This window comes from Carassius auratus, unplaced genomic scaffold (assembly GCF_003368295.1).
Source record: "Carassius auratus strain Wakin unplaced genomic scaffold, ASM336829v1 scaf_tig00017518, whole genome shotgun sequence".
In the NCBI taxonomy this organism is placed as follows: Eukaryota; Metazoa; Chordata; class Actinopteri; order Cypriniformes; family Cyprinidae; genus Carassius; species Carassius auratus.
Window position 1 is genome coordinate 25190 of NW_020524793.1, and position 22019 is coordinate 47208.

Consider the following 22019-nt stretch of genomic DNA (forward strand, 5'->3'; position numbering starts at 1 on the left):
CTGGCTGACTCTTGATTTCATAATATAATATGTTTCCAGAACGATGCTATCTCTATGAATCTGTGAATCAAAGCATTCACAGACCGAAGTGATGAAAGAGGGCTCTCATGATTTCTAACATTTCAATTATAGATCTGAACGAAACCTGGATGTGTGATTGCAGTCTTGAAACACAGAAAGATGCATAATGTTAATATCTCATGTCCTTTATGTATTTTAATTCATAGTTTGAGAATAACAAGGTCAGAATTTATACTCTCCGAACCTTCAACTAGATAGTTTGTCTTTAACTTGAACTGCAATATTTCAAGGTTTGAATGTAAGTTGCTTGTGCTATTGGAAAACAAACAGTGCAGCTTGGTTTTATGTGCCTTATGACAATTTACTTCTGAGTGTAATTTACCATCAGGGAGCCAGATTCATAAAAATCCTTTACAAATAAATTCTTAGAACAAAGTGCACTTCTTGAAAAATTCCGCAAGTTCTCTGTTATTTTCTTTAGAACATCTTATGTTTAGATGAAAATGTCTGATTGTATGACAGTTTTGGCCAAAAATCAACCTAATAAACGATCTGCAGTTTATGTAATAATCAAAATGGCTTGCAAACAAGCCTGTTTAAGATAGAGCGGCTTGTTTTATTCATTTACACTCTGTCCTTGTACTCCGAATGCATCCTGTACATTATATTAGTGTCAGTGGACGTTCTTATAATACTGCAAAAAATCATCATTTATTTATAATAAAAAAAAAAAATGATATTTGACTCTTGATTGGTGAGTATACAGTACTTTCATAAGTTGCTGTTTTGTTGGTTTGATTGCTTCTATTGTCCTCATTTGTAAATCACGTTGGATAAATGCATCTGCTAAATGATTGTGTGTCTTCAGAGTGTTCCTGAGCACTTATAATATGTATTACAATTTAGTTAGTGTTATGTTGCAATGCTTAATATTTGATTAAATAAACATATATCTTCAGACATATAAACATATATCTTGGAACAATATATATATTGTTCCATATTGATATCAACATGCAGAGAATGAAAATATATTCCATTTTGTTGTTAAACATGAATTGCATTAAATATTGCATTGCATTAGGGTTTCCTTAACTGGGATTTGTAAGTTTAACGAAAAGCTTATAATTAATTAAATCATAAAAATGTCAAATTAAAATTAAATGCTTTAAAACAAGCTAAAATGAAACGCTTACTAAAAAAAAGATAAAGCATTTATTTGTTTTCCTGCATGTCATGTGACCATTAACCAATGAAAGAGAACCGAGAACATGCAAATGTGTTGCTTAATTATTCATTTATTACATTAAAATCTCAGGGGTACTTCAAATAAATATCAGGTGAAAGATGTTCTTATGACAAAAAAAATAAATAATAAATGTAAATAAAAAATAATGTGAATTTCAGTTTAAAGGCAAAGCCTTCCAAAGACAAAGTAATAACCCACTGAGTGATAAATCAAATAAAAATGAATGTGTTGATCGGTGTTTGATGCGATGTTGAAATGTTCAGAGAACACTTTATTAAACTGAAATGATTTTTGTAAATCCAGTGTTTCAAATGCTGTGGCGTTTCATTTTTCTGTGTAATTAAAGCCACCTGACTACGTCTGACTGATCTCTGTGTGAAACTAAAAGAGCTCCTGAAGATATATAGAAGTAATGAGCTATATATAATATTTAAAGACTAGTGAGAAACCATAAATTACAAATCATTTATTGCTATTGTGTGAATAGTATTTAATCAATAAAAAGTAACTATAATCTGATTGAGTATTTTAAAGTTTATTACAATAAAAATAAAAGTATACTTAATTTGTAGAATCTGATTATGTAAGAATACATGTGATCAGTAAATAGCAATTAAGATTAAGAATAATTTGATTTTGTGAAACCAATCCCAAATGCGAAATATCTCCAGAACACCATTTGGCAACACAAATTGTGTAATGCCCCTCACATTAAACTACAGACGCCAAAATATTAGGCACAGAATGATAATGCTTCCTCACAGTTATTATGACAGGAGCTGTTTCAGTGAAGGACTGAAGCTGGCCGTTATTTGAGTGACACGGTGACCTGCGCGGACACAAATATGCAAGAAAAAGCAGCTAGATAATTCCATTGTCACAAGGGACAAAATATATTTTAATAAGAATGCAAAATGTAGTTTCAGTCCCAGTGAACAAGCTCAGCTCATCCGCTGTCAGTTTTGGACTCCGGCTGTTCTCGAATCAGATGATTCCCAGGCGACTTTAACCATTAAACTGCTGTGCATTATGCATGTTTTGGATTTATTAGGATGTTTGTTTCTGGCTGAATTTAGATTGCCTTCTCCAAGACGTTTACCGTGCTGATGGAAAGCCTTCTGTGGCTCTATGCTCACAAGACTGTTTCATAGAGATACCTCAGTCACCTTAACATCCAAACGCAGCTAAGCCTGTATTTTCTTCTTAACAGGTGCCGACACCAGGAGATTGAGCGTCTGCTGAACACATGATGTTCAAGGACTACAGATCTGCTCGAGCTGTAGGTGAGTTGATATGCGTTCTTCTGTCCCTTTAAGCTTCTCATTCACAGGCAGAGTCTAGATCTCACGGCAGAGAAAGCATTTGTTGGCTAGATCTCTGCTGCACACCTGATAAGGCTGTCAGTGTGTCCCCACGAGAGGCTGCTTCTCAATAATAAGAGCTTTCTTTGGCATTTATTCTGTCACGGACAGGTGGAAACGTCTGCTGGATCGCCTCCATCGCTTTTCGCTTCTAGTTTGCGCTTTCTAAATGAGAGGAAGTCTAGATTGCAATCTTTTTATCAAGTTGTGAGAGATGAAGGTTGTAAGGTGAAGCTGATGCTGCTTCACATGGGTTTTGCGAGCTAAGAGGAAAGTATAGGGTCTAGTCTGATATTAGAGCGTATTAAATAGCCCAGATGTGTATGCCAGTGGAAGACTAGAGCATTTTTAGATTATAAATCACAAAAGCAGGGTTTCTGTATGAAATGTGTAAACTCATGTCTTGTGTAAACTCTATCTTTTAAAAGATTTTTCTGTGAGGTTTTGTGTTAAACTGATGCTAAATGCTAAATACTTTCCAAACCATCTTAACTGGGTTTTGACATCTGACATTCAGCGTGACAGACAGGTCTTCAATCGCACAGCGGAGTGAGTGTTAGAAATCACATCCTGACAGGAGGATTGAGCCAAAGGCTTTAATTCCTCTAAGGTGTGTGGAAGATGAGCGTGTCCTCTCTTATTAGGCTCTGTGTGGGCCGTGCCGGTCGGCTGGTTTCTGTTGAATCACACGACTGTCCTCCATACAGCTGTATGGGGCAGAGTGCTTCATTTACAATACGTTCCTCTCATCTAGCCCAGTGCACAGCAACAGAGCTGACTGATGACTTCCTCTTTCCACAATCAGGGACCGCCGATCCGGGAGTGCTTTTAGTGCTCGCTCATAAGGTAATGGCAACCGAATGCCAGTCACAAAAAGAGAACTGACAGCACAGACTGAAATCTGACACAATCTCAATTATATTTATTGCACGTACTGTGAACATTCTGCTTCGTGTTATTGCATATCATCATAATATTTAATAAAAATTTCTTCAAAATCCGTCAGAGATGCTCACAAGTCTCTGAGCTAGAGTCCAAGTCAAGTCTCAAGTCTCTTTATTATATTAAGTCTCTGGTTATAATAAATGTTGGATCACGTACATCGATCCATCCAAGCTGCTTAGAACACTGCATTGCTATATATAAGGAATTCAAAGCATGTAATATGTTATTATGACAACTCTATTTATTAGCAAACAATATCAACTTTGATTTTGGTATATAATCAGTGTAAACAGGCTATTGCAACATGACAAAAACACCAAGAATGCTTTACTTTTAAGTTAATATCTGTATTTTGCATTTATGGATTCAGTAATGGCCTTCTGTCTGTTCTGGCTGTATAGCTGCACACCTCTTGTCTGGCTTAAGAATGAACAAAGCTACGCTGACTTATGTTATTCATACAATACCTACTCACAAATAAAGATCAAAAACAAAGCCGGCTGCAATGAATTTCTGTGCAAAACAGCTTTTACTACAAACACTTCCACACAAGAACATTGTTATCACACAAGAACATTTTGATAGAGAACCAAAAATATTTAAAGTAGATAAAATTCGAATAAATAAAATGGAAATGTCTACATACTATTACTACTGTAAACTTTGCAAATAGGACATCAGCCCCTTCAAGTCAATGAACAAAGTGGGCTGCAATTAATATCTGTGCAAAACGTCATGGCTCCGCTCCTACCCAATGACAGAGGCACGCAGGTTTTTTTCCACTGGAGTACTCACGTGAAGGATGCGTGCACAACTAATAACTAATATCATCACGCTATAAAGGGTTGGCCTGCGCTGGGTGCGCCCCTCCCCCTATAACTGTTCTGTCTCGCGGAGGAGCTCATTTGTGTGCATCTGTGTGAAACACGCGCTCTGAAACACGCATAGGAAAAAAGAGCGACAGAAAGAACGGCTCCCCTCCAGCCGTGACTCGGCTCCCATCGTTCATGTTTATGAGCCGTTCAAAAGAATCGGTTCGTTCGCGAACGTCACAACTCGAACAGCGAGCTCATCTGACGTTTACTAAAAATTAACATTGTTCACGAGTCCCGGAGCTCGAGTCCGAGTCGAGTCTGAAGTCTTTCGAGGACGAGTCTCAAGTCGAGTCTGAAGTCACTGTTTGTGCGACTTAAGTCGCACTCGAGTCCGAGTCTCAAACTCGAGTCCCCATCTCTGAAATCCGTATGGGCTGATGGATATTGTTACCCAATAGCTAAATACCTATTTATGCGCACTTTGATCCATTTGACTCATTTTAATCAGTTCTGGATGGACAAAAGTCCTTTTCAGTCAAAGTCAGCTTTGCATCGCATAAATACAATTAATTAGTTATTTTAAATTGTAATAATATTCCACAATATTGCTGTATTTTTGGTCAAATAAATGCAGCCTTGTTGAGCATAAGAAGCTTCTTTAAAAATGAATAAATAAAAGAATAAACTTGCTGACCCCAAACTTTTGAACAATAGTGTAACTTCTGTGTAACTAAATTATTTTTGACAGTCTTTCACCTCGGTGCCAGTGCGAACGCTTCTGAACTTTGTCTTTCACACCAATATATTACTAATTCAGCGAGGTTGCCTGTAAGCTGAATGCACATACTGTAGCTCAGCTTTCTGCTCTCGCAGCTCTGTTGCTTTATTATAAATGGACATTTTGCTATTGCCTTATACTTAAATAATGGAGATGCCAGAGGCTGAAGAGTTCAACTTCACACCGAGTTAATTGGTTTTGTGTGAAGAGTTGCAGGACTGGTGTTGGCTGTGAGGTGAAGGGTGCTGAAGGTGAAACGCCTGCATCAATCAGTCACCATAATGAATCTGGAGGTCTCACTGAACTGTCTGTGTCATACAACACAAGCACAACAATTACACATTTTAGATTTGGTTTGCATTATTCTGTTGCATGTTTGAAGGCCTGCCTTCTTTGCCTTCACATTACATTTACTCCGCTTCCGTCCATCCAGATGTAGGTGACTGACTTTCTTCAGCAGAACAGTAAAGAAGATTTTAAGCTGAAACTGTTGTCTTTGGTGATACATAAAATAAAAGTCTTGAGAATTAAAAAGGCATATCAAGAAACGCAAAATTAGTGGCTCCTGACGATATATCGAGGTCTTATGAAGAGAAACTATCAGTATGTGCAAGAAACTGAACTTACTTGCAATATTATTACCTGTAACCCAGAGATTCAGAGAACAGGACAATATGATTATTTTCTGTGAAATGGTCCTTTCGGACAGTTCGTTTCAATGAACTGGTTCAATTCACTAGTTCATTTTATGTAATCATCCAATGATGCCACGTTTACGCAATTCAATTATTAAAGCACCTAATAATGAGATGTAATGTGGATTTTTTACGTGTCTAAAGCAGTGACTGTTGGAGGAATTGAAGCACTGAATGATTTATTAATCACAGGATCATATATGCCACTATTTTGGCTCATTTCCAGTTGGAGTTACTGCCAGGCATCTGTAAGTGAGTTTTGGTTGAGTAACTTGTAGATCTGTGCTCCTTCTTTTAAATCTTCTTTAATTTGTCATTTGGAATATTTTAATTTGGTGTAATGAAATGTGTTTATGTGGTTTGCGGCTAAAAAAACCACATTATTTTCCACATACTGTACATTATTGTTTCTGAATGTGATACTTTATAACACAATCAGGGTTTTCCTATGTTAAGATTTTTTTTTTTCCTGCCGATACGCAAGTGATATTGCAAGCGAGATGCCGACGCAAATAGTATATCAATCGAAAATAAATAAAATCATAAAAATGTTATGGATGGAGGTGGAGGGCGTGAGTTACGAGACTGAACTTGTGAATTTACAGATTTCTAATAAATTAAGAAAATTACTTGACTTTGACTTGAGAACGAATACTCTTAATTAAATCAGTTTCGAACCACATGATTTGAAAATGATTCTGGATTTACAGAGGACTGAGATTAAAAAGCAATGCTTGGCTTCTATACTATAGCAATGTCAAACATTAACTGTAATGTGCGTGTGTGTGTGTGTGTGTGTGTGTGTGTGTGTATATATACATATATATATATATAAAGAACATTCAACTAGGAGTAGAATTGAGTATTTAGAGAATTGATGAACCTGATATAAACCATGAAAATGTTTTTTATGATGACGGTTCATTTGTTTGTTTGTTTTCAACCTTTATATGTAGTTTAATAACCCAGTCATTTTTGCTTTTTATTTATGTTTTACATTTATGCTTTCTGACAGACACTTTTATTCAGCTTAGAGTGCATCAGTCCATGCAATCCCTGGGAATCAAACCCATGACCTTGGCGTTGTAGTGTCACGCTTCACTGTTGGAGCTGCTTGAATGCCTGATTGCCTGTATTTTGTATGATTTGTATGCAGTAAATTGTTCTGAACATAGTTGAAATTCTCTCTTTGTCTGATTTTCAAGGCCTTCAGGATTTATATTTAGGTGCATCGCTCTTGTGATAGGAGTTGGGCCAAATGATGGGCAGAATTCCAGTTTAGCGCTTGGGATTTTAATTGCATTCGTGACCCAATGATTGAGGCTTTAGCCATTTATTTTTTCTTTATTGCAGCAGATTTTCCCCCAATTTTTTTCTCAGTGAAAGGAAGACATCCTAATGCAAAGAAATGTATGGTTTCCTTTTAATTTGACCAATAAGGCAATATGTTCCAAAACATCGGACCTATAGAAAATTGCATTTTAGGTAATTAGCTTTTTTTTTGGCCAATAAAAAAAAAAAAAAAACATTGTTTGAAAGATAAAAAGGAGTATAGTCAGTCCCTCAACTAGGCATGAATTAAATACGAGTGCAGACCAGCTTTTAATCATTCTCTGTGAGGTGAGAGGAAACATTAGACACTGTTTTTATTGTGTTCAAGTTATTAAAACATGAATATGTGTGACTAACCGGTAATGTGTAATAAACAAACAGCTTTCAAAAGACCAGAGGAAACACATCTGTGTCGAACAAGTCACATCATTGTGGAGAATCAGGATGAAGATGCATCTTACTGTATTTGCTGTTTTTCAGCCAAAGGCAAACTGTTCCAGCCGGGGGCATCGCTGGCGTCCATGAGAGAAGAGATCTAGCTCACCTTTGTGAAGGTGAATCATCTGTCAAACACATACAGCTCCATTACCAACAAATAAATGATAGCCACAGATGTGAACGGGGCAGGATGGTTACATCTTCTTTGCTGTCCCTTTCCTAAAGTTTGAATTTTAACAGAAATGCTGGATGCTGTCAAATTATTAGTGTTAATTGTACCTGTTGGCTGTTTAATATTTGATGTAGTACGCTGAAATTTGAAGGAAAATGTCTCTTCGATTTGAGTAAATGAAAGGAAAGTGCACTGCTCAAATAGACTTTGATTGCTCTTTTATTGGGTTAATTTACAGATAAGAGCCGTGACATGCAAGAAAGCTCTTATGTAGAACCCTCTCTTTAAAGACCTGTTGTTTTTCACTTAAGCTTCATAACATTATAGTAACATATCAAAGTCCAGGATTCCAGTGCTTTTAATGTGTCACTTTGAAGCTGTGATGTGTAATTGCCTCGCAGCACTAATGACTCCGGCGCAGCTTTGGGATATTTCTACTCCACCAAAACAGCGCCATGCACATTTATTTCCCTAATTGCATGAAAACTGTTTAAAATGAGTGCCAAAAACTTAAAAATGCTCACTTTACCTCTGAAAAATCTTCTTGGCAGCTGTTTGTATCCCCTTCGGCTTTTGGATATTCAGAGCTAATTGTTAAAAAAAGCTAAATAAACAGTTCATAATGCATATGACAATGTTTGCATCCATGCACATCAAAAGAATTCAAGGAAACCGGCTGATGCCAAAAATGATTCCTTGGGAATAAGGCGACTTTGTATTAGGAGACAAAGTGGCAATGTGCCAAAACAAGCTAATTATATTTGCATCTAACTTCTAAGTATATAAATAGACTCCTGAGCAGTACGCTTGATCTACTGTAGATATTCCAACCCCATTATTTACATTCTAGAATTTGCTTCAGTATGCTAATGCACACAAATTCTATAAAGTTTTGATATTCTCTGTCCCCCTGAGGATGTTGGTCTGCAGCGTTCATCAGGTTTGAGATAAACACAGCAGCTGTAGCAGGCTGCGGTTTCCACCCACACTCTTATCATGCTTTTATGAGACCGTTGTAATGTCAAATGCTGTGCTCACAACACTGCTCTCCTAACCACGAAGCATGGTAGAACTGTGAATTCCTGCCGAATGTGTTAAGACCTCTGTTAAATGTTCTTAGCTCAGAAAGTAACCCTGACTATGCCACGCAGCTCTGGCCAGAGATATTGAGCTGTAAACATAGAGGTGTTAAAGTTCATCTGGGATTCTAGCAAGCCAAAGGATTATTTAACCCTTGTACATCAATTTAATAAAAGTTACACAGAGAGGTCCTTAGAGGAGAAAAAAAAAAAAAAAAGGTCAGTTACAAAAAAACTGCCATAAAATATAATAATAATAATTTTGAAACCTCAAAAAAGATTGCATGATTTTATGTGTAATTGACTGAGATTAAATATAACGTTTTTAATGGGTTTCAGTGGGGGTTATTTTTGTCCATGCGGTCCTAATTATGTTGTGTATCTAGCATAACCTATGAAAGGAAATGAGGGTGAAATAATAAAATTCTAATAAAAATACACATTTCTGCCATATTTTATGCTGTTTGCACACACATTGTTCTGAGAAAATTGAAAATCATATTCAAGAATAGCAGCTCAGGTGTTATTCAGATCACATGTTCCAGTTGGGAACATTGTTTAGTGGTCATTTTGTCATTATAATGTTTTTCCCAAAAAAAGGGGGAGGGGGAGTAAAAGACTTTAGTGTCTTTATATGTTTTGGTATCCCTTTACATTCTAATGAAATGTGCTTCCTTTGAATCCTGGATATGCATTTGTTCTGACAGAACAGCAGATTAGTTTAGCAGTTGTAGTTTGTAGTTTAAATGGCAATTAACCTTTGTTGCTCTGCTCCCTCTACTGGTACACATCCTCACACAACCAATTTACTGTAGATGCACTTTACAGTGTTAAAAACGCAAGCATACAGTCGGAATCTAGTCATAGCTGGGGGCGTGGCGAGGGCGGAGTCTGCGTGGGGGAAAACACTGCGAACATCATGTGTATCTCAATGACAAAAATGCACATATTGAGCACTCATTCCCAGAGACGTGTAGAACAATTTTAGTCTCTTTTAACTTTAATATTCATATACACAAGTCCATATCGATATTTGATTCATTTTACAGCCCTAACATAGATGTATTCATTCAAAAATAGCCAAATTCCGTGACGTTCTGCTTTATATAGCAAGTTCTATTTTTGACTGGATTCTGCGATTCAATCGTTTCGCAAACAAAGACGGGGTGAATTTATAAATGAAATTGTAAAAGTTCTGACACAAAACTAAGTTGTCCACATGCTTTTTTAAGTGTGTAAACGGGTTTATATTCGACACTAGGCGTAGGCTAACGTTACATAGTTTTGCTTTAAGGTAGAATGATAAGGCTAATTATATATACATGCCACTTTCTGAAACAACCTTACACAGTTTTGATAGCGTTAATAATGAACACAATGTTAACGTAGCCTGCCTGTGATGAATGCCGACTGCACACACACACATGCTTAGTCTTGGGATTCCACAACTTCTCTTGATCATCCTCACAACTTATTGCTTGTAGCCATTTGGTCATCCTTTCCAGTTCTGTATGTTTATTAGTAAGGATGTAGAACTTCAATTCATAATTTGTTAGTTTATTGGAGGTACAGAAAACGATACAACAACTCTTCGGCATGATTGTCCCGTGTATTTCAATTCGCGCCAAAGCAATGTTTTCCCCCACAGGCTAAATTCACATGACGTGACGGGGCGTTCTCTGGGGCGTTCCCAGACCAACCGTCTGTATCTATAGGATGCCTTATTATTTATACACAAACATGTGTTATTGCATGTAGGCTATTTTACCATGGCAACTAGTTTTCTGCAAAATGTGTGTGTGTGTGTGTGTGTGTGTGTATATACACACACATACACACACAAACGCGCAGGTATTTTAGCAGGGCAGTAAGTATGACAACAAACTGTTAGAAGAAAGGGATCATTGGGGTTCTATATAGAACCATATGGGTTCTTTACTCAACTCCAAAGAACCTTTTATGCTAAAAAGGTTCTATAATGACAAGAAAGAAACCTTTTGGCACGAAGGGTTTATATCTTGAATTTTGTGATCATTCACATGCATTTGAATACACCGAATAATGCAGTGAAAGAACGCACTCAAAATGCACATGCGCACTAGTATGACTTCATCATGTAACTTTACATTAGCCTAAATGCATGCAATTTTTAGTCACAATTTGTTTAGTTTTTGAATATACTTGATACTGTTAAAAGGCACATCATTAAAACAAAAAATAGGAGTTCACATTTCACACCTAAACAAGCGTGGAAAACGTAATTATAACTAGCTACTTAATTAGTTAAAAATGCCTATCCATATACAGCTATGATTTGCGAACCCCAAAATTACTCAAATTATTCGCGAAACCGCTATGAACTCCTGACCTGATTCAAATGATTCGCGATCCTCAAACTGACTCAAATGATTCGCGATCCCGCTATGAACTCCCGAACGTATTCAAATGATTCGCGATCCCCAAATTGACTCAAATGATTCGCGATCCCGCTCCAACTCCCAAACTGCTTCAATTGATTCGCGATCCCCAAATTGACTCAAATGATTCGCGATCCCGCTACGAACTCCCGAACGTATTCAAATGATTCGCGATCCCCAAATTGACTCAAATGATTCGCGATCCCGCTCCGAACTCCCGAACTGACTCAAATGATTCGCGATCCCCAAATTGACTCAAATGATTCGCGATCCCGCTCCGAACTCCCGAACTGACTCAAATGATTTGCGATCCCAATACACATAATGCTATAAAAGTGTGCACATTGAGAGAAATAAACAGCAGATGTTCATGTTAACAACTTCTTTAACTTGAGCAAACCCTGCTAATACACATACATTTGCTAATAAAGTAAATAAAACGAAAACATGAATGTTTTAATGCTACTGAATAAAAATAAACGATCCACTGTAAAGTCTCTGCTCATCATGACAGGACCTGGATTTTTTTTTTTTTTTTTGGCAGGACCTGGATCAGTGAGCTGCGTCTCGGGCCGATGACGTCACTTCCATGCAGGCATGTTGTACACGCCCCCGTCCATTGACATGCAAAATAAAAGCAGCATTGCAAATAAATTAATAGATATGTCCATGGAAAATATGTATTGCAAAATCATTGCTTTCGCGCGGTTTCATTTGTTTTGCAATTATTATTATTTTTTTGTTGCAAAAAGCAAATTTATTTTCCTCAATACTTTAAATAAAATGTTTTAAATTTGTTTTTGTTTTATTGTTTTGTATATTTTAAACAAGGTAAATCTGATGTATTAAAATAAAAAGTCACATACATGGATTTTTCTGGGCTAAGCCCCGGATCTCCACTCTCCCTAGAACCACCCCTGAGTAAGGCTAATAAGCTATAATTTGCATTTTGCCAAATAAATACAAATAATACCAAGTCATAATAACTTATAAACTTGTCGGCGTTTTAAAGCCTCGATAGACACATTTCACCTTGCATGTCAGTCACCGACAGCGATAAAACTGCGCGTTTTTTGAATGGGTTTCTGCGCACAGCAAATCAATGTGAGTAACGGTCGACTGCTTTCAAACGAGTCAACCGTCAATAACTGACAATCACGCGCGCAAGACATCTTTTGCGTTGAGGGTGAATATAAAAAGCGTAGTGGTTTCGTCGCATCGCGGACTGTGTAGTCGTTATGTTGAGCGTGGATCAGGTTCCTCTCTCTCTCTCTCTCTCTCTCTCTCTCTCTCTCTCTGTGCTCTGCTCACTTTATAAGCGCAGCGGACCCACAGACCCCAGCAGCAAAGCTCCTAGCGCGGAATAACGGAATAAACGTTCACCATCAGAGCTCTACGGGACTTTAACTGGCGTCTTTTTCAACCCAATCCTCAGGACGATGTTCCTTGTGCAGTACACAGGTATGCTGTCTTCAGTTTAACTTTATTTGATAGATTAGAGACATTAAATGTGGTCAGTCCCGTGTACGAGGTATATAGTGCAGAATAGGGAGCCGCCCGTTAAGAACGGACACACGGGTAGAAAAATGAATGAAACTCCGATAAGAATCAGCATAGCATACGGAACACACCGGGGTTCCCTCACGAATCACTTTAGTGACTGGAATACCATTGCGCTTCACTTTGAATACACATCTTAGCGACGTTTCGCCGTTATATCAGCCGGGTCTTTCCTAGTGAGCTGTCTACAAAGACAACACGGGCGCGTGCAGCCTTTGAGAGAGCCATAGACGCGAGTTTACTCGGACTGCCCCACAAATGCTGTTTAGATTAGCATTGGGTGAGATTGAGACACATTGAGTCCGTCCAGTGACATTAGAGCGCAGTCACTGACAGCTCCAGTGATTAAAACTGTTATGCTCCCGTTATAATGAGATTATAATGACATTGCAATTAACTATATTTGCTCGCCTGTGTTCCTGCGTGTGGTTACTGTTCCCTGCAACATCTTGCCACATGCTCGTGTGATGCATCGAGACATTACTGTGAGAAGTGGAAACCCGATCTACATGTCCACTGGAGTGATTTGCCATATACAAATATTTTGGCTTGATGTTTGCTGACCAGTGTCATTTATTACTTGACTTGTAAGGAATTATTCCAAGTTAGAGCTCAGAATAGCTACTGTAAGTTAAGTTGTCAGTTTCAACGTTACAAAGCATGACTCAAATCTTAGTAGATGTAAAGGTGCTGACAAGATCAATGATTGCACAAGTTAGTCTTGATATGTGAGAAAATAAGGAAAAATCATAGACTGAGGGTTGAAGAAACTTTGTTTATTCAGATACTCTTGGGTCCTTGGGTGACACTTTAATGCAGTTCAATACAATAATATTAATTAATTTATTAGGTGTCATGAACTTAAGTATATTTTTACAGCATTCACTAATCTTAATGATCAGAAATTGCTAGTTAGTGTTAATGTTAAAATGTTAAATGTGTTCATTAACAAGATGAACTCTATTCTTACTTTGTTTACTATTGTGTTCACTAATGTTAACAAAGTATACAAAGTGTAAAAGTATCCATGCACCACATTTGAAATGATCATAACAAAGAACATTCGTTAACACTATACAGTAAGGTTCAGTTAGTTAATTTTAGTTAATGTATTAACTAACATGAATGAACATTAAACCATACATTTATCACAGTGTTTATTAATCTTTGTTAATGTTGATTAATGAAAAACAGTCGTTCATTTTTCATTTTTAGTTCAGTGTTAATGCACAGTGCATTAACTAATATTAACAAGCACAACTTAGTAAATGTTGACATTACCATGAACTATGATTAATAAATGTTGTAGAAGTATTGCTCATTCCTAGTTCATGTTAATTAAAGTAGTTAACTAATGTTAACCAATGAACCTTATTGTAAAGTGGTACCGAACATTCCTAAGCATATTACTTGCATGCAATTTATTATGATGCTTGTGTCCTTGATAGATGTCTTTTTTGTTTGCATGGTGAATACCTTATTATCAGGGAGAGAAGAACAGAAACTATTGTCAATCTATCTTTTTACTCAATGACACAGCAGAGCTTAATTGTCAAAATAATAAAAAACGAATTCATCAATCAAGGGTGCGTGTGATAATATTGGGTGTGGAAAAGATACTAATATATTTATATAGTTAGTTCTCATTTCCTCCCGTATGCCTATTTACTGGGAAAGGCGTCTGGCATTTGTCAGAGTAAACCTATTCACCCTAACCTCAAGTGTGATGGAAAAAGCCTCTTATTGCTCTGTGACAGCCATGAACTTTCTCACACATAGCTCTTTTGGTGGGTAGGGAGTGGCCATTTCAATTGCACATAATGGATCGTCTCTGGGCTTTCATAAAAGCAGAAGCTGCAAAATGAAAAAAGGGGAGGGCGGCACTGAACAAGTGTAAAATGCATTTGTGACAGAGGTTACTTATGTAAAATGAAGCAAGAAATGGCCTTTTTTTTTTCTTAATCGAAAAAGACTTGAGTGATATAAATAGTTTGTGGACAGATGTCTGTGGTTTGATGATTCAGTGACTGTCCCATAAGAGTTTCCAAGAGGATTTAATACACAGAAAAAATACTTAATAAATAAATGACAATCCAGCACTGTATAAATCTGATCAACTCTAAAGTACTACAGTAGTTGTGATTGTTCGGTTCAACATCTGTGATTAAAATGCCACAAGTCCTTGTCCAATAGATTGAAATTCTAATAGATTAGGACTGTAATGTACTGGACTCTCAGATTAGTTTCAATGTTAAGAGAAAAGTAAAAGATAAAGCAGCTGAAGGATGATGTTTTCAGAGATTGTATTACAGCACACCGGTTTGTAAAAAATTGGGTTAAATGGAATATTTTTGAAAAGGTGGCCCAGAATTATAGATTGGTCTTTCAAGGATGTTAAAATTGTTTCAGTGTTAAATATGACCATGGACACATAAATAATAGTGCTCTGGCAAACCTGTTGCTTTGTCCAACCAATGTTTGCCATTTATTTTCAACCCTTGTGGAATCTTCAGTCATTTCTGACCAGATCATTTTACATTTTGAATTATTAAAAGTCGTAGCTTCACCAGAATGGTATGAAACTTGTTGACATCAAAAATGACAGACCACACACCAACACACCACCTATTACACACACACACACACACACACACACACACACACACACACCTATGAACTGATGTGACTGGAACACTGAAACTATGTAAAATCAAATCAATAATTCAACTAAATAACAGTTAAAAAGTGGACAGCAAGGAAGGGGTTACACTCTGAAACAGATACATCCCCTCACATACACTCACTTAAACACACTCCCAGAAACACACATACAGAATTATACATACGGAAATGAATTGGTATGCTATAACCAAATAGCCAAAATGAGTCAAAAGACTGAAATAAGAGGATAAAATCAGATCATACCCAGAGGGATTATCCAGAGACATGATAAAGAATTCCTGGTAATTTGTTACATTTTTGTAGAATTTTAATGTTTTGTGTATTAGAATGTTTTGTGTGTTCAGGTTTGTATGTAGTAATAATAATGCTAAAAACCTACACATCAGATCAACATTTAAAACATCAAAAAATATAAATCTTGACAAAAAGTAGTCTTTGAGAATGCCTTAATATACATTTAAATCCACAACCTAATAAAAGTAAACACTTATGTATAAAAACAACTAGAATTCACAAGCCTCTCTATATAGTCCTATACAGGGGTTTCTTTTTTCTTTATGCTCTCACAAAGAGTTGCTATTCTACCTAAGAAAAAAAAAAATTAATCTGAAATACTTCATTAACTAAATAATTATTTTAAATAAAAAACAACAACAACACTATTTTCAATGGGAAAACTGATCATGATTATTGCAAACATTTCAATTAGTAGCATAAAATTTGCTCAAAATACAAATATTATTGAACAAAATCTATATTAGATTGATTTTACAGAAGAAAAGAAAAGTTAGATTTCAGGTGTCCAGTCATGTTTGACCGTGAAAACCATGAGTGTGACCTTCAAATGAGGAGTGCACAAGGGTAAATTGGAGGTTATTATTTCTGGATGCTCTCTGTGAAGTGTTTGCTATAATACTTTCTGTGAATTATCTTGGTTTGTCCTTGTGCGTCTTTATAGAATTTTCCTGTATAGAGCAGAGACATGTTTACCAGACCCCATTTAATCATTTTCCTTGAAGATAAGTGGTATTAAAACTGTAGAGAGCATGCCAATAGTGCATTTAAATAAGTGCATTTTGGTCTAGATATTTTGAAAAACATTAGTTGAAGTTATTTATTTTTAATGAGTGAGCAGTTTTTAATGATATTGATGTGCAACAACAACAAAGTTGAGAAAAGTTTAACGTTATGCTAATTAGCTGCAACATAGCAGTGGAAGTGAAGAGAGTGGAGCTCACACCATCCGTCTTCTTGATTTCACTCTTCTATTTGTCTCTGAATAGAGTGATACAATAAAATAAAAGAAATGATGTATGTAAAAGCTTGTCAGAAATTGTTGGAATTCTGAGTGAGTTTGATTTGTTCATTGTTAATCAATCACCGTTCGTGATATAATGCATTATTCACTGCTGCAGGTTTATGTACAAGCGTTTTCCCGTCCAGAAACTGATGACTTGTCAAAATAAATTGACATCAGTGACATTATATATTTACAGCCAGTTGCACAGCCCACTAGCATTAGGCTATCTAGATGCCTAGCAATCAACAATACAGTGAACATTTCTCTCTGTGGTATAATAAATCCAGATGGTCTGAATTATCGTTAAACTGCGTAATTGCACAAATACATAATCATATTGTGAATATGTAATCATATTGTAAATGCATAATCATATTATTTTCCAAGGAAAACAGGAACTTCAGGATCTTCTATGATTGAAAACAGTTTGATTTATTATTTGTATTTTAGCCGTAATTGAGTTTGTTGTACTCGTGGTTCTCCAGATGGCCGTCACTCCAGCTGTTTGCACAGATCTGCATCTTTCTGTGCTTTGCTAATTAAAAGCCATGGTATGTTGTGCTAAGGAACGGTGTACCTGATAACTGACACGGTAACAAATGCTCCTGTGTTTTGGATAATGAAGTGCCACATTGTGCTGAGTCCTGCTGGGCAAGCGTTTCAGCACTCTTTTTATTTAGTGTACTTTCCCTTTCATTACAAGAAACCTATGTATAATAAGAGGCTAGTTATTATATTAATATTTACTTTATTTGACAGTTTCAGCTCCAAAAAAATACAATGTATATAAATTTAAGTTAGATCTGATTTAATGGTGTTCAACTGGCCACTTTTTAACTATAAGCAAAATGAAAATTATCGTGAAGAATTACACAAAGACATAGTTTTGAAACTTGTTTAAATGACATCCATAGAAGTGCTCCAGCCATCTCAAATCCTAATGAGAAATGCATATGAGATTTTTGTTAAGCCTAATTGTTGTTTATGAAGCCCTTTGTGTATGTGTTTGTCTCTCTCCTCTCAGACGTGCCAGAGCACAACAAGGAGGTTGGGTCTCTCTCCATCTGCTAATGCTAAACATTCTGTCCCAACACATTTTAATTGTCCAACAATTAATTCTTGCTAAATCTGTTGCTTCTGTAATCATGTATTGGTAACATTTAATTGGTAGTTCATTTGTTTACCGTGTCATTGTTTTCTACACCACTTTAAAATGTGAATTTGAGTTTGCATTCTGTATTAGATGTGATGCAACAAAAAGATATGTCTAATACACTATACAAATCATGATATGAGCCATTTCTTTTAGTGAACAGTATAAACCAGTTATGAATAGTACTGTTACTGGTTTGAATCTATCAGTGCAGTTAATGAATCAATATTTGACTGAACAGCTAGTTATGTTAAGGATACCCATTTACGACATATTTAATAGGAGAGCCCCTGTCCATCCTGGACTTTTTTATTTATTTTTTGCTCAAATTGGATGTTTGTGAATTTGTGAAGGCCCACTCGGATCATTCAGGCAGTGGGTCAAAAACAAAACCTATACAAACAAGGGCCCTCAAGCAGGGGAGAAGGTTCAGGTTTAAGTGTCTGTGACAGCAGATCCTCTCACTCAAATGTTTCCAGAAGTGGAAGTGTGATAGTAAGCAAGAAGATTCAGCTCAAACCCCCAGCTACTAACAAGGTCTTATCATTTCTAGTTTAAGGAAGCCGGCATAATGGCCGAGAGGATCCGCTCTCCCCTTGCAGTGATAAATAATGGCCTTGAATCTGGCAGAAGTGCAGAACTTGTGTTCAGAGGGCCTAAAAAACGAATAAAGTGAGACCGCCAGAACAAGCTCACTGTTCATTATTGACAACCATCTTTTGGAACACAGAAGGCATCTAATTTAACCTCTTGGTTCAGAAACAGGAGCAAGATAGCATGTTTCTGTGTGGCTCAAGGTTTTCCTCACTGAGAGCATGCTGGAGGGCCGAACACAGCCACTGGAGAAGCACTAAGCCTCGGTCTGCCTCCCAGTTTGAGATGGATAGATTGGTGGCTTAAGGGTCTCTGCTGAGACGACAGAGCCAAAATGGTGAGCTCTTCTTCTGAGGCGCTAGTAATATTTTACATCGCTGCTGTAACACACAACGGTGTGAGAGATAAAGCGAACCCAAGTTTTTGTTGTTACTATTGCATTTTTTTTTCTTCTTCCTTGCCTGCGCTGCCAGGAAAAACAATTGGAAGCAGCACGGCATATACCATGATGGATCGTCCAGAAGATGCAGGATACTACATCTCTCAAGTGTGCCTGTGTTTGCTAGGGCCCCTGAGAACGTGCCAAGATGCAACCGCTAGCTCACTGTAGATAATGGAAAAAATCACATGTTCCTACTATTTTTCATCTAATACTATAAATCTGCACTGAAATTGCTTTTTCATTTAAGCCGGAGTCACTAGGTAACTCATATAATGCACATCCTCAAGTAAAGAACTTTCCTTTTCATGCACTTCTCACTGGAACCTTCCTTCACCTCGTGCCCTTGTTTCACTGAACTCTGAACAACTGTGTATTTTCCTTTTAGTGTTTTTTTTCTTCTTCCTGTTTTCAGCTTGGATCAGTTAGTCTAGTTTACTCCAGTTCTGACTCAGTGATTTTCCGCTTTCAATGTGGTCTTGGGTTGGAGCTCATCAGCTGCTATTTTTGCATAAACTCACAAACCACTAAGAACACCTCCTTTCATTGGGACTCTAAAACACTTTAAAGAAAGCTCAATTGCAACCAACAATTTGAAGAATGAATGAACGGCTCAGTGTATGATTTGAGGTCAGGCGTCAAAGACTGTTACAGGGCTCCAGACTAACATTTGAGAGCAGTGGCACCAGCACCAGCCACTAAGTCCTACAGATTTGGTAGCGCTGGGGGTGGTGTGTGGGGGTATTTAAAATAAAGATAATTTAATCATAAGATTACTATTGTTTTGCATTAATAAGTGCAGTGACTAATGATATTTCATGTTCATTTCTGGTTTATTTTTATACAGATTTGACAGTAAAGCACTCAAGTTTGAGTTAAGATGCATACAAAACAGTAGCAGGTGCAAAATCTACTTTTTTATATACAGAAAATGTATATATTCCACTCTTATTAAATGTACCATTATTTTTCTAGCATACGGAACTGACTAACTTCAGTGATTATGTGTAATTTATTAGCAAACTGAAGAAAAGTTTGACGTTTCTTACCTCATACACAAAAAAAGTGTACAATTCTGACAAAATCTGATTTCTTGATTTTATATTTTATAGTGATTTTATCGTTTCAAAATATAATGAATGACTAATAAGCGAATAAGTGCTCCTCTGCTGCTGTCTACTGGTTACAATTATGATTTATTTTTTTACATTTTACATAAGTGTTTGTTTACCACAAAGTATATTTTGAATGTTATTATAACAATAACATTCAAACTGGATCATTTTAGAGCTTTAACGTGCTGGAAACATTTGTGCTCACAAATTTAGTCGCACCGGCAGAAAAAATGGTCGTAGTCTGGAGCCATGTGTTACTTGTCTGGTGTTGCCACCAAACCAGCCTCCATGGAGTTAAATCAAGATTGCTCAATCAAAAAGATTGTCCCAAGGATTGGCTTTGCACATTAAAAGACAACATATCACAAGGTGGGATGATTTACCTCTGGTTTTGTCACTTACTTTATTGCTATCTCTATTTTTACCGTAGGAATGCATGCTGTGGCGTTGACCCAGTAAATCTCACTACGCTTGTAAGGGAGTTCAGCTTTGGCTTACAGCTTGAGATCTCTCATTAAACTTTTGTACGTGTTTTGACCTTTTCTCAACCTTCATGCTCCACAGTGCTGCAAATCTGCAGACTTTCAAAACCACATTCTGTTTATTTAGCGAGTTAAGCTCTTTAGTTTGTTCACAGGGGAAATTGAATGGAATTTAATTGTTTCCGTTTGATACTAAGCATTTTGTGCGTATGCTTGTCTTTTTATCAGAAAAGTTCATAAGACCTTTAGAGGTGAACCAGGGTTTGACCGTAGTCACTCAATTTGTAGTGTCCCAAAGAATCGGTTCAAAATTAATTTGACAAAACTTCAGCTTGATTATTCGTCCCTGTTCCTTTATCAAACTACTAAAACACTTTAAATGTTACTCTATTCAGACTGCGTAAAACAAGATTCGCAGATTGTTTTTATATCATGGCCTCGTTCTGTATTTGCAGTTCTATTGATAGTGACAAAACCTCTTGAGGGTACAGGGTAACCAAAAACATCTCTAAAGAACATTCACCTTTATATGATGTCTAATATCATTTAGGAATGGGGTTTTGTTTCCTATGAACATCTGCTTCTTCATTAAGTTTAATTAATTGAATTTTCATTTTGGCAATCAAATGCACTCCAGCTCTGAGTATTCTCGCAGTGTTAAAATACCTCGGCGAGACTTAAAACAGCCAGCTTGCTCTCATATTCATGGAGCTGCAGTGGTATGTGGCTATTCACAGTCAGCAGCTTCACTCCAGCAGGAAGAAGGTGGCAGCACCAGTGTTTTAGAGGGGACACACCTGCTGTTTAGATGCGCAGCGGCTGTGATTGGTTTACTTTGGCCTGCCAGTTCGCCTCTCGCAGAAGCCAGGACCACCAATGGCCCTAAAGATAATCCATCTGTCAGCACCTGTCAGCTGGCTCCCCTGCGCCCCTGTACCCACATGGCCGTGTTGACAGGGGGATTCAGCATGCATCTGGGTTACATTACTCAAACGAATCCACTGCAGGTGTAAGCAGCCCCTCTTTGATAAATGTAGAATGTCAATGGCGTTCTTGAGCTAATGACAAAATGACTGACCTCATCATCCAGGAGTTGAACGCACATGATGGGTGCTTTTCTTGGGGCACAGTCTGAAGCGGTGACCGCTGAGGTCAGTGACGAGCAGGAAACTAAGGAGCTGCCAACGATTGACTGAACATCATGGCACTGAACATTACAGCCATTACAGAAAGAAAGTAATTGGATCCACAAATCAGCAGATGGGTACAGGTTTATAGTGGTGCACAGCTTTATTGCCTTATATTTCAGGGCTTGGAAGGAGAACGTCACGACTGTTTTGACATTGTGAGTAGCTTTTGACAGTGGACAGCACACTCATACTTCTTAGCCCT

The 22019-nt window shown here is 37.1% G+C and overlaps 1 pseudogene; it reads left to right on the forward strand.

Moving 5' to 3' along the window:
* The first annotated feature begins 12527 nt into the window (after positions 1-12527).
* Positions 12528-22019, forward strand: part of LOC113075717 (ecto-NOX disulfide-thiol exchanger 2-like) — a 117455-nt pseudogene continuing 107963 nt past the window's right edge.